At 41.2% G+C, this 13,874-nt stretch overlaps 1 protein-coding gene across 1 annotated transcript in view; it reads right to left on the minus strand.

The window, feature by feature from the left end:
- SLC4A4 (solute carrier family 4 member 4) overlaps positions 1-12,475 on the minus strand; it is a 358,380-nt gene extending 345,905 nt beyond the window's left edge. Inside the window, exon 1 of the mRNA XM_058722325.1 lies at positions 11,822-12,475. The gene's annotated coding sequence lies outside the window, so the exon portion shown is untranslated. The remainder of the gene's footprint in view (positions 1-11,821) is intronic.
- Between the last annotated feature and the right edge of the window lie 1,399 nt (positions 12,476-13,874).

Genomic DNA, 13,874 nt, shown 5'->3' on the forward strand with positions numbered 1-13,874 from the left:
TACAGGAAACATCTCATGAGGTCAAACCCACAATCCTCCCAACCAATATTCAGTGACATCAAAGAACAAGAAATTATTCTACAAAATGGTAAGTGACATGAGCAAAATGCTATGAGAGAGTAGAGAATACCATCCAAAAGGGTCTGTATACCAAAAACATTCATGCTCCTTTAAATTGTAGGAATACTTAATCTACCCAAAGATTTGTCCTGGAACGTATCCTCTTAAAAAGCCTTTTTCTCCTCTTGGAGTGAAAAAGCACTCACGTTAAATACCCGCTACATAAATTTAAACTAATTTATGCTAAACTTACTTCTTGAAGTTGTAAATGGCCCTCCTAGTTCTGGTGTTCTTGGATTTGGGGTAAAGTGTTCATGACATTAGGCGTAGGTGAGGTCTCCTTTCAGACTTCACTCTCAAGATCATAAGCATTCAAACAGATTTCTGTCTGTTCTCTGAAAGACACTCCTCTATTCTTATGATATGTAGCGCATTTCTCTACACCTTCCCCAGTTATGTCTGTCTCTGCAAGACCTAACCTCCGAGGGAACATTCTAGGTAAAACTGCATAAGGTTCAGACACATGGATGAACAGAGACATAACAGCATTAGAAGATCCCTATTAAAAGGTTATAACTGAACTCAAATATGCATTCAGATGTAATATTTGTGAATATAAAGAACAGTGAAACATACTGAAAATATTCACTAGAAATAATCTATATAATAAATAAAACATCCATCCTAAGATGTTGCAATATATTGTGCATTTGCATATATTGTAAGGCACATATATGACAAGGAAAATATACACCTAACATATAGCTATATAGACAGTACAATGATATTCTCTCACCTTTCCATAATTCCAATATTATCGTGGAGCCCTGATACTGGTACCATAAAAGACTTCTATTTTCCCTCATTTATATTTATGTTATATCTTCCAGAGATTTTGTGAGAACATCTGGATTTAAAAGTTGCAGTTAAATACGATCAGTATTAAAAAATTATTTGGATGAGGCAACCACCAAATTCACAGAAGTGAATAAACGAAGGACTCTTCACCCTTGCCAACCACAGGAACACCTTTGCAACTGAAACCCAGAGAACACTAGATGTGTCTAATTCTGCATTTTTTACAATACCTAGTATCTATTCCTCAGAGAAGGCATAAAAATTGCAATTCCTTATAAATCTTTTTAAGTAAATGCCTTTTTAAAAACCTTAAGAGCAGTATTCTTTGGGGGAAACTGGAGGAAGGCTACGTAAAAACTGTACTGTATTTTTGCAGCTTCGTGTGAGCCTACAATTATAAAAATAAAAAATTTTAAAAGAAATTAAGGACCAACAACTCACTTTGATTTTTTCTTAAGTTTTTAAATTCCAGTTAGTTAACATACAGTGTAATATTAGTTTCAGGTGTACAATATAGTGATTTGCCACTTCCATAGGACACCTGGTGCTCGTCCCAAGTGCACTCCTTAATCCCCACCACCTGTTTAACCCATCCTCCCATGCTTCTCTCCTCTGGTAACCATCAGTTTGTTCTCCATGGTTATGAGAATGTTTCTTCATTTGCCTCTCTTTTTTTCCCCTGTGACCATTTTTTTAGTTTCCTAAATTTCACATATGAGTAATATCATGTGGTACTTTTCTTTCTCTGACTTATTTCACTTAGCATAATACTCTCTGGCTCCATCTATGTCATTGCAAATGGCTAGATTTCATTCTTTTTTACTGCTGAGTAATATTCCATCATATCTTCTTCATCCATTCACCAGTTGATGGATATTTGGGCTATTTCCATAACTGGGCTATTGTAGATAATGCTGCTATAAACATTGGGGTGTATGTATTCCTTTGAATTAGTATTTTTGTATTCTTTGGGTAAATACGTAGTGGTGCAATTGCTGGATGATAGGACAGTTCTATTTTTAACTTTTTAAGGAACCTCCATACTGTTTTCCAGAGTGGCTGCACCAGTTTGCATTCCCACCAACATTGCAAGAGGGTTTCCCTTTCTCCACATCCTCATCAATAACAACTCACTTTTAATCTCAAGCAAATATTAAATAAAACTGTGTCCAATTCAGAGAACAGATGAAATATAGTCATATTTAAATACAAAGGTTAAATAATTTTTCCAAGGAACTATATAACACATCACAAACCCTAACAATAAAGTTTTATCCCCAAAATATTGGATTCCAAACTTCATGACAACAAATTTCACAAGAAATAGTTGAAAGACATGACAGTAGTGATCACGGCTACTTACTGGAGGAATATCTCTAGAAGAAATAGAGTTTAGATAAAGCTGGGTATGATGACTGGGTGTCTCTGATTGGTTTGTCCAGATTTTTTAAGTGACTATCATTCCATAAAAATAAGCATTTTCACTATAAAATATGCTTGCCAGGGTGTCTGGGTGACTCAGTCGATTAGGCATCAAACTCCAGGTTTCAGCTCAGGTCATGATCTCATGGTTGCTGAGCTGGAGCCCCGCATTGGGCTCTGCACCGACAGCACGGAGCCTGCTTGGGATTCTCTCTTCCTCACTTTCTACCCCTCCCCCACTCATCCTTTCTCTCTCTCTCTCTCTCTCTCTCTCTCTTTCTCTCTCTCTCTGAAAACAAATAAAAATAATAATAATAAAAATAAATATGCTTGGGGCTCCTGGGTGGCGCAGTCGGTTAAGCGTCCGACTTCAGCCAGGTCACGATCTCATGGTCCGTGAGTTCGAGCCCCGCGTCAGGCTCTGGGCTGACGGCTCAGAGCCTGGAGCCTGTTTCCGATTCTGTGTCTCCCTCTCTCTCTGTCCCTCCCCCGTTCATGCTCTGTCTCTCTCTGTCCCAAAAATAAATAAACGTTGAAAAAAAAAATTAAAAAATAAATAAATAAATAAATAAATAAAATAAATAAATAAATATGCTAGCCACTGTGAGGACCACAAAAGATATTCTGACCCAGTTCGCAGAGTGAGGAAGCATACAGTGTAGGACCACATGCACACCAGTGAAACAAAGGGCAGTGCAGAACAATAAGCAATAAAGTGATCGTTTAAAATGTAGACTTCACTGCCTAGAGTTTTGGCAGTAAAAACATGTGAGTGCCTGAACCGTATTTTCTTCTGATATTTTTGGATGAGTGTTTTGTTTCATTTCTTAACGTATTTTTCAAGGGAAATTATCTGATCCCATTTATCTAAATCTTTTAAGACATTTCCTATCTGCCTTCTTTCTTTTCCCTGGCAAAGGAGCCCAACTTGTAAAAAGTGCAAACGTGTGAGCTGTGTGCTTCTGCTTAATGTGTTAACGCTCAGCAATTTTCTGAAGGCGATTGTAATCAGTACTTCAGCAATCTCCTACCATGAGGCCCTACTCTGCTAACATCATGAGTGCTCATCACGCATTCCGAAAGACCTAGTCTCTAGAGGTCAAAGGAATGAAGGAATTTCTGAAGCAGCTCTACTGTGAGGTCTTGCCGCAGCTGCAGTCAACATGCAGCACACACGGGGAGGGTCTCAGGAGTGCAGCCATCAACACTCAAGGTCCACTCAACCTCCAGTCTCACTGATGATTTCACTGAGTCCTCCCTCCAAACGAACATGTTTCACCAAATAAGGCTTCCAGAACTTCATTCATGATCGTTCAAGGGTAGAAGGTACAAAAACCTGGTTTGTATTAAAGACATTATAAATATTCCCAACGGGCCATAAAGATAACAGATTTCCAAGCTGAAGAGCATGAGAAATGGAAGAGCTAACCCCATGCCCATGGGATAGAAGTTTAGATATTATTGTCATGATCCTATTCCTTAAATAGTTGTTCTTCCCTAAGTCCAGGCCTAGCACCAAGGCTTTTTAAAAGTCTCATGTGCCGAGGAGACACCAAAGGGAGGAGCCTTGCTTCCAGCATTTAACACAGACATGCCTGGATGCTTTTGTTTTATAACGACCCAGTTTAACTTCTCACAGGAGTGAAATCACCCAAAACAGAAGATGTTTTCTGAAATCCACTATTTTTAAAACAGTAGTTTCACAAGGCTCACCATAATTACCCTTAGTATTTATTTCAATTTCCATAGCATTATGTCTGTAACAGAAAACAAAAGGTGTCTACTACACCAGATGATTCCATTTTCCACTAAATCACCCGAAAGCAACCACATTCGGGTCAAGCACATATGAGGGATGCTGCCTGAAATGTAAACGTCCTCAAAAATGCAGACCGACTTACGTTATTCTGAAGGAGTATGTTACGTACTCAGTACTCTGAGTGCCACAAAACAGATACACTTCAGTGATAAGAGCCAACCAGTCAAGACCACCACCAGCTCTCAAAAGAAAAACAACAAAAACTCAACTACAATAAAAAAGAAAAGAAAATCAGTCTTTGGGTTAGAAAATCTAATTAAATTTCCACATCAACATCCAAATTCCTTCTGCTGCAAGCCTGATTTTGCAAGGGGATACATACTATTACTTACCTTATAATTCTTGAAAACAAAAGTCATACAAAGTTTAATTCTATGTAATTTAGAAATAAATATTTGGCCTAACCCTCTTTTCAGATGAAGAAAACAGAAGTCACAGTCAAACAGTACTTGAGAATCAGACCTTTCGAAGAATTAAGAATTGTTGCTTTACCACAAATGTTTACCAGGTATAGGCTGCAAGTTTGCTTTTGATATTATAATCGACATATGTGAGAAATGCCTTGTCCATATTAAGCTGGAAAGGCTCTCCACAAGCTCCAGTTTTTAGCTATTATTCATCTTTAAACATTCAGTTTTTCATGAAATATGGATTCCAAGGTATCAGCACTGGAGACGCCATGACAATATTTTAAATCTGGAAATTTGTTGGCTAGGATTCTAATTACAGAAGCTAAAAATACTCCGTGTGTAAGCTTTTGGGGATCACCCATGGGGTGAAGAGCACCATAATCATTTTCAAGGGTTCTCCAGGTGCTGTGTGTGTTACTTGGGGATATAAAGTTGATATGAGTGATGCAGTGAAACGGGTGATCTCAAACTGCTAGCTATTAGACTCAATTTTTCAAGTTGATATTTAATAAACCCTTTTCCCAATTCAGCTTTAGCAATAAAAAATAAAAGTCCTAGAGAAAAAATGTTTCTTGAGTTTGGATCACTCGGAAGAACAGCTCAAGAAAGATACTTAAAAGTGTTGTTCATTCACTCAGCCAACAAATATTTATTAATATGTCAGGAACTGTTCTCAGCGCTGGCACAATTCAACTCAAGAATAAGGAATGTTGTAGAACAGAACAACAACAACAATAATAACTAACATATGTATAGTCCTTTACAGTTCTGAGCAAGGTTTCATAATGGTCACTTCATTTGTCCCTCATAACACCTCTGTGAGCTAGGTTTTACAATCATTTGTCATTGAAAGAAAAAAGAAAGATAATTTTTTCAATTTCCGAAATCAAATAACTAGCAAGTAAGAGAGCTGGGTCTCTAGCCCGTATCTTCCAAGTGCATATCTCTATTGGTCACTGGGCAATACTTATGTTAAGCATTGAAGACAAGTCCTGCATGTTCATGAGCACTGTGTTAAAGTTGTGTTTTTCGGTTGTTGTTTTTTTTAAGGACAGGGTTTCACAGATCCAGACTACGACGTTTACAAGTTCAAAGTGTTGTTAATATCTTCACGCGTTTATTTTATTATATGGAAACACTGGTGAATAAGTGTGTGCATGGTTATCTGAGTTTTCTAAACCAAATAAAAGAAGTTTACTTCCCAGGTATTAAAATCTCTCTTACTTAGGATAACATACTGGACAAAAACTCCATGAGCAATAAACCTGAACAAGCTTTACATAAAAGACTATAGCCAATAAACATACAAAAAGGAACAAGGAACAAAAGATACTTGGGAAATGCAAATTAAAACCACAATGTGATACAACTTTACATCCACCTAAATGATTAAAATAAAAGAGATAATACCAGCGGTTTGTAAGGATGCCGAAACACTTACAAGATGCCAGTGTCAACTGGTGCCACTTTTGAAGGAAGGCACAATCTATTATTCCCACATGTTTACCAAAAGACATATGTGAGAATGTTCATAGCAGCACTATGTGTTATAGCCAAAAACAAGAAACAACCCAAATATCCATCAAGAGCAAAATGATAACTAAATTGTGGCGTTCTCATAATGCAGAATACTGCAGAACAATGAGACTAAATGAACTGCAGCTACACACAAAATATGAATGAATCGCACAACCATAATGCTGAGCAAAAGAAGTCAGACACAAAGTTACGCAACATACATTCTGGTAGAAAGTTCAATAATAGATAAAAAATAGCGTATAATCTCAGAAGTCAGGAGAGAAGTTATCTTTGTGGGGAAATAACGGCTTGGGGGAGGAAAAGGGGGCTCCTGGCTGCTAACAGTGTTCTATATCTTGGTCTTGGTGTGTTCACTTAGGTAAATGACCAAGCTGTTTACTTATATCTCAATGACATGCATACTTTATACATTTTATATTTCCATAAAATCTTCAGATAGATAGACAGATAGACAGATGGGGATCGTACACCTAACTAGCCCTTAACCACTGTGTTTGCTGTAATTCTTACATCTGCTTTTAGTATTTGGTCTGTCTCTTCCTTTACTCCCAAGCTGTCCCCTGGCACTTTTCAATGTTATCCATGTAGCTGCCGATATCAGACCATTCCTATCTTCTAATTTGTAATTCAGTGTTTGCTATGGGATTAGAAATGCTATAATCAGTCATGTTAGAACTGTACATGAATTCAAAGTAAACAGATTCTGAGAGATCACCTATGAGTAAAGTGAATCTTCTTCAATATATGTCTTTTTTTTTAACCCTTTCTTTTGCTTGCTTAGAGCTTTTTTGCTGAAGAATATGCCAACTATAGGAGTTCCAAATAGATGAAGCTAGTACTGGACCCCATCAGTGAACACTAGTCTCCAGGCCAAAGCTAGAATTAACTAACACAGAAGTCCAGATCCCACAAGTTTACTTATTTGCAAATATTATAATGGACATTATCAATCAATAAATATGCTTCCAGTAAAAGAAAAGAAACCAATGACTTCTTATACAAGATATCATGAAGAACTTTTTTGGTTGCCTCACTCATAGAACATAATATCAGTTTTAAAGACAATATATTCTGGGGCACCTGGGTGGCTCAGTTGGTTAAGTGTCCGACTTGAGCTCAGGTCATGATCTCACAGTTCGTGAGTTAAGCCCTGCGTCGGGCTCTGTGCTGACAACACAGAGCCTGAAGCCCACTTCGAGTTCTGTGTCTCTCCCTCTCTCTCTGCCCCTCCCCTGCTCTCTCTCTCTCTCTTAAACATTAAAAAACAATCTTTTTAAAAAGAAAATATATTCCTTTCTCATTTTGTATTTTTATTAATCTTGATTTTTTAAATCCCCCCAAAATATACTACTACGAGTTTTATTTACATATTTTTTCAAATACAAAAATTCAAGGATAGCCTTTTTCTACACAATAATCCACAAGATAAAAAATATATGTTTGTGGTTATTTATTTCCTTTAGCATCCTAATTTCATGTAACTTCTTTCTGTATGCACTCTCCATGAAAAACAGAAGTTAGCTCTTAAAAACCAGAGCTCAAATTGCTACACGCAAACTGAACCCTCTTCACCAGTGAAATGCCCCCTGGAACCAATGGAGAGGAGATGAAGTTGAGGCAAATGGGCACTGCTGCAGAGCGGAATCACTAACAGGGACTGGAACCATCCCTTCAAACCAGGATAAACATTTCTCTGCTTTAGTATCTTCAGCTGTGACTAAAACAACATTCATTCATTTGATGACAGTCATTCAATACATAGGTATCGCTAGTTCAAAGAGAAAAGGTTCATCCCCACTCCACCAATAATTTTCCATTTAGGTTAAGAAGAGCATACAAAAGAAAGAAAGAAAGAAAGAAAGAAAGAAAGAAAGAAAGAAAGAAAGAAAGAAAGAAAGAAAGAAAGAAAGAAAGAAGGAAGGAAGGAAGGAAGGAAGGAAGGAAGGAAGGAAGGAAGGAAGGAAGGAAGGAAGGAAGAAAGAAAGAAAGAAAAGCATACAGAGTGTAATTTCCTTGTTTTTTCAATGAGCATAATAATTCCTTTCATCTATTTAATTTGCAGGGAAGAATAGTAAGATGATGTTTTGGCTCATGAAAACAACTGCAGATATACATGGCTTCACCATGACTATTTCTACCTCTATCTTTTTTTGAATATATAGATATATATAGATTGAACATATACATATATACAGATATATATTGGATGTATATATTGAATATATATATATACATAGGTATATATTGAATATACACATATACATATATACATATATGGCTTGATTCAAAGGCAAGTAAGACTTTATCATTAAGGAATAAAATTGTGAACATCATGAAAAGACCAGGAAAAAAGTTTTATTTCTCCTTTACCACAGCAGGTAAATGAATCCATCTCCATTCCTGGGCGCCTGACCTTTTGATGCCTTGTTTAAAATGCCATTGTACTGCTGAGACTAGAGCCATGTAACAAAGTCAGTGCCACAAAGTCATTATGACAGTCATACATATGGGTTTAGGTAAAATAAAATCATCCACCTCTACAAATGAGTAGTATGTCTGTGCGTGTGTGTGTGTGTGTGTGTGTGTGTGTGTGTGTAAATGTGCATAAGACAAAATAAATGAGAAAAAGGGGAGGTTAGGAAAACCCACCTCCACTACTGGAAAAATAACTAAGGCAGGCACCACAGGGATATAAAATATCCTTGTTATGTTAGAAGGACAGTAGCATATTTTCTATTCTGTGACACAAACATATTAAATATGGAGATACCAGGAGAAGCAAAATACATTTGGAATACAACTTACCCCTGACCTTATATGAAAGAAACATTATTTTTCCCTTCCCTTAAAATTCCTGCCTTATGAAAAAAAAAAATCCTGAAAGTAGCAAGACCTAGTTTTGTAAAGACTTACTAACTTCCTGGATGTTCCTACACTATACTATCCATTTTGCTAAATAACTTCCCCAAAACAGATAAATTTCCTAAATCATATGTTGGCCTCAGAAACTGCATCAACAGTGAGAACTGAGATATGTGTTCTCCTCAGAGCTTCCTTTGTCCCGTCAAATCAGGTACCCTGATTCTTTCCACTTAGCAATCAAGGAAAAAGTACTTAGAAACTTTCACATCATTATATCCTTCTCTTCTCAGTTGGTTCTTTCCATTCCCAGTCTTGTTGTCAACCCCGTCACAGATTTTATGCATATTATTAAAAGTGAACACAATGAAACTCCAAGAAACAAGCGGATGTTGTCTATTGCCACACTCGCTTAAGGAGCAGTGAATTCTCTCAGGACGCTCTCCCCTAACAATAGGAGTCCTCATGGACTGCAGCGCCCTCAGAGGCAAGCAAAGAAACATGATTATCTACATGATTCACCAGCTAATGTGTATTTCCTTTCCTTAAGTGTTGTGTTTTTCTTTACTATGCAAGCTACGGCCAGACTATCTTTCTTATTATCAGAACAAAGGATCAGAACCTCAAAATTGCACTTGCCAGAGCTCAGTGAAAAATGAAATTACCACCAGACCATCCTGGCAGTTGTCCCAAAGTTTACCCGATTTCTATCATATTTTTTTCTCTAAATGACTCCCTGTATTCTTTTTACACATTATTGTAAACTCCAAATTTATTCTAATCATTTAAAAAACTAGAATAGTAACACTAACAAACATTTAAAGTTATTTTCTGTTGAGAAAATGAACTAAAAGAGATACATCATTATAAACTTAGTATATTCTGTCAATCTCATTGGCTAAGGTGCCTTATATATGTTAGTAAATCTCAAGAATGACCTCAAAACATTAAATGATATAGAAAGAAAACACTCATAGAAAATGCTGGGGGAGGGGTTTTTTTAGTTTTCTTTTTTCTTAAAGGTAGATATGCCTGGAACTATCCAAACATCCAATCTTATCCCTCCCACCCCCATTCTTACAAATGTCCTGTATCTCAACTGTTCGTAAGAATACTACCTTCCTCTTTCTATCCATTTATGTGGGAGTTTTTGTGTTATCTTAGATATTCAGAGATAAAGTAAAAACAATTCAACTTCCAGATTTCATATAAAGAGAACAGAATCCTATCACTGTATTTAACTTTAAAATGAAAGTAAAAGTTTTTTCTCAGTTATTAAAACTATAGACAAATAAGCAGAACTGCTTCCTCTGAATGAAGTTATTATGCTAATAACCTCAGTCTAAGTTCCATAATGATATTGAAAATTATTTAAATGCTAATGTGATAGATACAAGGATACTTCTTAGAAACCTTTTCAAAAGACATTACATTAGTTATAAGGCACTACTGCATACTGGTTTAAATGCTCGGAAGAAGCCATTCAAATCAAAATGGAAAAATAAATAAATAAATAAAACCCTAGTGGGCAATGTTCACTTTAGTTCAGGTAGTATTCTAAGTCCAAGTCCCAGATACAAGAATAAAAGAGAAATACTGCACAATGCAGTGTCTCTCAGGAAAGGAACTGTTCCAGGATTTAAGACAATATGCGTTTAGTACAGCCCAGTGTTCATGATTTCCCATTAGGAGCAACTTTCTCCAACACTGAAGTGAAATGGGAAAGGCAGCGATGAGGGTAGACCAAAGTGGTTAACTGTTCTTCATTGCCAAGACTGAAGAGAGCTTGCTGCGGGTAATCATGCTGAGAAGATAAGGCCTTGAGAAGGAATGAAGGATGGAAAAAACAGAAGTTTTACAAGGAACTGGGGGGGGGGGGGGGGGGGGGAATGCTTTACGATGGTAGAACAGAGGCAGAATGGCTTCCTTCTCCATCTTTTAAGTCAAGGTCAGGGCTTGTTGTGGTTTTTGTTTGGTTTTCTTGCTGTTGTTGTTGTTGTTGTTCTTTTGTTTTCTTTAAGAACTTGTGGTGCTTGCTGCAGTTTGCTGAATGTAGTTCCCAACTCCTGCCTTTCTCTGGTGACTGTTATTAACGGACTGGCAAAGGCTGGGTAAAATGCACTTAAGAAAAAAGAAATCACCCCTCCTTGCCAAGACGCACATGCTGCCCAGTACCTGAGGAAGAGCTCCACTGTCGCCGGCCAAGAGAAATCCCACTTTAACCTCGGCCTCCCCTTTCCAAATCCATTGCAAATAATTGTGTGTGTGCCACTTGCAGAGAATCTGCCTGACTCACCCCCCGCTTTCGGTGTGCCAGGGAGAGATGTGCACGCTCCGTCCCGGAGCGGGCAGTCAAGTGGGGTACCAAGAGTCCCCCCAAGACTCCCCCATTGGTGGGTTTGGGGACGTTTCCCCCTCCAGCAGGTGCCCGGCCACACTGGGACCACCCAAGCTCACAGGAACACACGTGTCACTGCGCCGGAGCCCAGCCCGCCCCGTACGCTGGCCCCACAGTCCGGGCAACAACGCCTGGCTACGCGCAGGGGGCTCTACACTGGGGGAGATATAGGACTTCTCAAAGTGCTCCTCTAAACGCTAAGAAGGAAACAACAAACACACAAAAAAGTACTTTGCCGCGGAAGCAGCCTCCATACTCCGCGGGCGCCCAGCCCAGGGGATGCCCGGCCCGCAAATGACCTCTTTCTCCCTCCCCCCGACTGCGCCGAGGCCGCCCGCGCGCCCTCCGGGACCGGCCCCTGGGCCCGCCGCCCCTGCGCCCGCTGCCGCCGCCGCCTGCGCCTCGAGGCGGGGGATCGGCCGACCCTCCCCGCCGCTGCCCCGGCCGGGCGCTCACCTCCTGGGGTCCGCCTTCCGTCGCTCCTCCAGGTTGGCGGCGGAGTGTGGGGCTGCAGCGGCCGCTGCCGCCGCCGCCGCCTTCGCTGCCACCACAGCCGCCGCCGCCACCGAAGCGCTGCCCGGCGCGCCGCCGGGACCGGAGGCTGGGGGCCCCGCGGGATCCCCGCAGGCGCGGGCCCGGGGCGCGGCGGGGCCGAGCCGCGGGAAGTTGTCGGCTCGCGGCGCGGATCGAGCGGGGCGCGAGCCACCCGCGCCCAAGTAGTCACAACTTTGCCGCCTGGGTGGGTGAGCGCTCCGGGGCGGAGGGAGGCGAGGACGGGGCGAGGGCGCTGGGGCGGGAGGGTCCTCGGAGCAGGCAGGACTGGAACCCGAACGGCCCACGAGGAAGGGGGAGAAGGTGGCGCGGGCCGGCGGGGGGGGGGGGGGGATGTCTACACGGCCCGCGTGGTGCGGGGCTAGCGAGTGTGTGTGAGCGCGGGCGTCTACTCTACTTTGCCTTCTGCAGCTTCTGCATATTTATGGGGATCTCCGATGTTTTTGCCAGTAACTAACACTGCAGCAGCGGTGACCGGCCCGGGCACCCCCGGGAGCGAGCTGGGGGACGGGGAACCGGGAAAGGCGGCCGTGGCGGAGGCTGTGCCACGAGCGTGAGCCCGCGATCCATATTTAAAGCCGCGAGTGGCCTCGGCCGGCCCCCTGCCCTGCCCTCGCTCGCGCCGCCCGGCCCCCACCGCTCGGGGCCGCCGCTCGGCGTCAGCCGCCCGGGCATCCGCGGCGGCGGGGAGGGGCCTGGGGCCGCACCGCCTCCGCCGGGGGCTCCGGCTCTGCGCGCCGCGCCCGCCTGGAACTGGCCGACGACCCGGCTCCCGGCCGGCTGCCTTCGCCCTCCCTGGTTCCTTGTCTCTCACGCCCTGAGCTAGCTGCTCGGTCCAGCTTTTTGTGCTATTCACCACCGTTCCCTGCTGGGGAGAGCCTGTTCTCTCAGGCAGAACTGAAGGCGCTCGCGTTTGCAGATCACTCTCGAGGCTACTTTATAAAACTTGAAGCGTGTAGGTCGAAGAGAGTGCTACCAGAACACAGTCATCGTTCACCTTCAGTAAAGGATGTCCGGGAAAGCACAGTTCTCGACCTTGTCCTGAAGGCAATAACCTGCCTTCCTCGGGCACTTTGAGGAACATCTTTAGCCATCCAAGGGAGTTTTCTTGAGCGTACAAAGTTATTATTTGTATTCACTCTGTTCCTAAGGCTAATTAATGACGTTTAAATACGCTTTCCCAAGCAAATAATACTAGTAATGTATCAGTGGACCCAGTCCCATTGTGATCAGTTAAGTAAACCGTTAAGATATAACAGACCGTCAGCACAGACACCATCTAATGTTGTGGGTACTGCTAGAGAGCAGCCACTAAATGGATTTGAGCCACATGGTAAATGATGCAAGTGTATATACCTTTCCTGTTAATACATATCAATATATAATATATGTGTGGAAGTCACTGACCAAACTGCGGTTTTTGACAGTAACAGCCAAAATACATAAAACCCAAGAAAAGTAATTTCATATACAGACTGCCCGCTCCTGGTTCCAAATCTTTCTTCAATACTAAGCGTAACTAATAAGACCTCCAGAAAAAAATATTCTAGAGGAAAATAACTTAGGGACAGAAGCTTTTTTTTCTAGTATTTAAAACTGGAAGAGATCCATTGTACCTCACCAGTGTTTAGGAAGCAGGTATTTTTTTAAAAAAGAAAAGAAAAGAAAAAGATATATTTAAAATCCTTAATCGATGCTCAGAAGGCACCCAAAGCTGCCTACTGACCGAAATTAAAATGTACTAATGTCATGGGTCCAGCTGTTATTACATCTGGCTCACGTATATGTGCACACATTCTACATAACCCGCCTCAGTGACATGGGAAATTCGAAACAGGAGACTGACAACAACAACAACAACAACAACAACAACAACAACAAAAATTAGCTGTAAAACCTTTGCCTACGTACTTATATTTTGTTTTTAGACTAACGTTAAAATTAACTTTCAGTCCCT

Source organism: Neofelis nebulosa, chromosome 3, assembly GCF_028018385.1.
Source record: "Neofelis nebulosa isolate mNeoNeb1 chromosome 3, mNeoNeb1.pri, whole genome shotgun sequence".
Classification (NCBI taxonomy): domain Eukaryota; kingdom Metazoa; phylum Chordata; class Mammalia; order Carnivora; family Felidae; genus Neofelis; species Neofelis nebulosa.